Source organism: Microtus ochrogaster, chromosome 21 (assembly GCF_000317375.1).
Source record: "Microtus ochrogaster isolate Prairie Vole_2 chromosome 21, MicOch1.0, whole genome shotgun sequence".
Classification (NCBI taxonomy): domain Eukaryota; kingdom Metazoa; phylum Chordata; class Mammalia; order Rodentia; family Cricetidae; genus Microtus; species Microtus ochrogaster.
Genome location: NC_022022.1, coordinates 4,231,204 through 4,234,695, shown reverse-complemented (window position 1 = coordinate 4,234,695; position 3,492 = coordinate 4,231,204). Strand labels below are relative to the sequence as shown.

Below are 3,492 nucleotides of genomic sequence, written 5' to 3'. Positions count from 1 at the left end.
TTAATAAATAAATAAATTTAAAAAATAAGAAAGAAAGAAAGAAAGAAAGAAAGAAAGAAAGAAAGAAAGAAAGAGAAAACTGGTCTACGTAGGGAGTTCCAAGTCAGCAAGGACTGCATAGAGATACCTTGTCTTTTTTCATTGTTTTTGGTTTTTATTTTTTTGAAACAGGGTTTCCCAGTAGCTTTGGAGCCTGTCCTGGAACTAGATCTGCAGATCAGGTTGAACTTGAACTCACAGAGATCCACCTGCCTCTGCCTCCCTAGTGCTGGGATTAAAGGCGTGGTCCACCACCACCTAAAAGATGCCTTGTCTTAAAAATAAAACATATTAAAAGTACAAAGTGAAGTATGCTTGAGAAAAACGTGTTAAAGTTCTGGCTAAATACATGTTTTACATTCATGTTATATCTTGAGATTTAACTATGAGGCAGAGAGGTATGTCGCTATGAAAAGCTTTCTAAACCAGGCAGTGGTGGCTCATGCCTTTAATTCCAGCACTGGGGAGGCAGAGGCAGATGGATCTCTGTGAGTTCGAGGCCAGCCTGGTCTACAGAGCAAGTTCCAAGACAGGTTCCAAAGCTACTGAGAAACCCTGTCTCGAAAAAAAAAAAGACAAACACCCCCCCAAAATTTACTAATTTATATGTGCAGCATGTTTTCAACATTTATATGTGTTAACTATGGCTTGTCTTATGAAAATTTTCCCAAGAAACTGGTTGCATTGGTTACCTCTGAAGAAACATTTTCTCCAATAACTGTTATTTATTTGTGAATCTTCTAGGTGAATGTATTATTTATCCAAATATATATTTTTTGAATGACTAGAGGTCGAGCACGTCTAAGCCCCAGCTACTCAAGAACCTGAACAAACAGAATTTGAGGACAGCCTGGGCAACATACCAAGCACCGATCTCTAAAATAACAGTGATAACAATAACGGCGAAACTGACCCAACGACTTATGAATGACCAGACAATTTTGTATCCATTCAGCTATTGTTTATTGAGTGCTCATCACGCTCCAGGCATGCCAAGTGATAGCGCAACCATCTTTCGGTGACTCAGAGCAACTAAGCCCTCGCCACAGTGCGAAGGCGGTGGCAGGACCAACCGTTCCTAACGGTACGGGAACTACCCAGGCGGCGTCTGGAATTCAGTTTTCCAAGCAAACCGCTGCCTTCCAAAGCCTCCCCTTCTGCGGGGCCGGGGCCGGAGTCGGGGCAGGCGGGCCGCGCTCCACCCGCAGCCCCTTTCCCCGGGTGGTCACTTTCTGTCCACAAGGAGTGTCCGGGGCTCGGCCGCCGTGGTGAAGCGTCCGCCCCATGTCACTCCTTTACCATAGTTGCTTTAACAGATTAGCAGCCCATGAAGGGGGTGGGGAACGATCCAGGGAGAAATTCTTAACAGATCAGTGCTGCCGCACCGCCCATCACGAGGCGGCTTCCCCCGAGGCCGAAGAGGTGATTCATTAGGGCCGGGAATACCCATGAGTGACTCCAGCCCCCGGAGCCGCGGAGCACTGCAGTCCTTCACGGGCTGAGGTCGCGCGACCTCCTCCTCTCGGAGAAGGACCCGGGACTGCAGGAGCCTGCAAGTGGCTCGGGAACGCTCAGCAGGTGCACGCTCTATCACCAGCTTCTGCTTCCTGGCGCTCCAACTGGCTAGCGAGGCGGGCGGGTTCGGGCTTTCCATCCGGGTAATTGGACTGCAGCACGCAGCGGCGCCCGTCACTCACGGCAGTCCGCCACAGGATTGGCTACCACGGGGAAGCGCGATTGGTCGGACTCCAAGGCGAGCGTTGATTGGTGCGGGAGCGCCGCGGGTGGGACAGAAGACTGCTGAAAAGCCGCGCGCTGGGCGACTTCGCCGACGGGAGCGACGAGGTGCCGGCGCGGGTGAGGTGCGAGGCGAAGTGTGCAGCGCGCGTCTTGGAGAAGCGGTAAAGGCGGGCCCGGGAGAGGAGTTTGGGGCTTGGGAGAGGCTGGGCGGTGGGCAGCCCGGCATCTGGGGGGCAGAAGTGCCGGTCTGAGCGTCGGGAGGCGTGGGGCACGTGGGGCCAGGTCGCCGTTTGGGGTGGCTGTGCTGAGAGCTACTAACTGCAGGAAACTCACCACAGCTGTGCTTGCGCTCCTAGGCTGGCTCCTGGTGAAACGAGGGACCTTTTGTTAATTTGCCTTTTACCTCCCCAAGTTAGTCCCACAGCTAGTTGCAGCTGCAGGATGCTTCATTATTTATCTAGTGACAGGGCCTGTGTCAAGATGGCTTGGAACTCGAGCTTCTCCAGCCTTTGCCTCTAGAGAGTTGGAAGTACGGGCAAGCGCCACAACACTCTGCTTTGGATTGTTTTTCTGGTCGTCTTCCTTTCTCTTTTTGCTTTTGTTTCTTCTGTTTGTGTGTTTTTGAGACAGTCTCTTGTGGTCTACCCAGACTGGCCGAGAACTTGCCCAGTAGCCAACCTTAACCTCCACCTTTCAGGTCCTGGTATTCTGGGGATTGGACACCTGGCTTCCTCACCACCACCTCTCACTAGAGAGGATTTCACATCACCCAGGGTGGCCTTGAACTTGTTGTGGACGGCAGTGGTGGTGCACCCCTTTAATCCCAGCACTCGGGGAGGTAGAAGCAGGTGGATCTCTGAGTTCTAGGCCAGCCTAGCCTGTTCTACAAGAGCTAGTTCCAGGCCGGGCAGTGGTGATGCACGCCTTTAATCGCAGCACTTGGGAGGCAGAGGCAGGCAGATCTCTGTGTTCAAGGCCAGCCTGGCATGTTCTATGAAAATGTGTTTGGGATACTGTGAAATTGTATGAACTTTAATTCCAGCATTCTGGAGGCAGAGGCAGGCGGATCTCTGAGTTCGAGGCCAGCCTGGTCTACAAGAGCAATTTCCAGGACAGCCAGGGCTACATAGAAACCCTGTCTTTTTTTTTTTTAAAGATGTTTGTGTAATTGACCAGCCTGGGCAGCAATTTAGGCCGTTCCAGAAACGGTACACGGGGAAGAAGGGTATAGGTCAGTAGAGAATGCTTCCATGGTTACCCATTCTTAAACTGAGTGTGGGTGGGTGGTATACAGAATCTACCAAGTAACTATCCCAAATTGACAAGACGCCTGAATGCCTAAGGCAATAAAAGGTTTTGGTTTTTTCCTCAGACTGTAATCTGGTCAAGATTAAATTTATTTAAAACTACTGACTTGGATCAAGTGGTGGTAGCAGCACATGTCTTTAATCCAAGGCAGAGGCAGGCAGTTATCTTGTAAATTTAAGGCAGCCTGATCTACAGAGAGAATTCAAAAAAACACGACTGACTAGGAAAAAAGATTTGGTAAACCTCTGATAGATTCTTTAAGAATTTTACTCTGTCCTGGTCAGTAAAGCTTACCAGGGCCAGTGGTTATGCAAGCAAGCTTTTGTGGCTGTTTGGTGCTGTAGTTTGTATAGGCATGGGAACTATACCATTAGGCTACACCCAGACTATATACCAGATGCAATT

The 3,492-nt window shown here is 50.0% G+C and overlaps 1 protein-coding gene across 1 annotated transcript in view; it reads left to right on the top strand.

The window, feature by feature from the left end:
* The first annotated feature begins 1,865 nt into the window (after positions 1–1,865).
* The window catches only part of Tdrkh (tudor and KH domain containing), an 11,782-nt gene continuing 10,155 nt past the window's right edge, over positions 1,866–3,492 (top strand). Inside the window, exon 1 of the mRNA XM_013349839.2 lies at positions 1,866–1,940. The gene's annotated coding sequence lies outside the window, so the exon portion shown is untranslated. The remainder of the gene's footprint in view (positions 1,941–3,492) is intronic.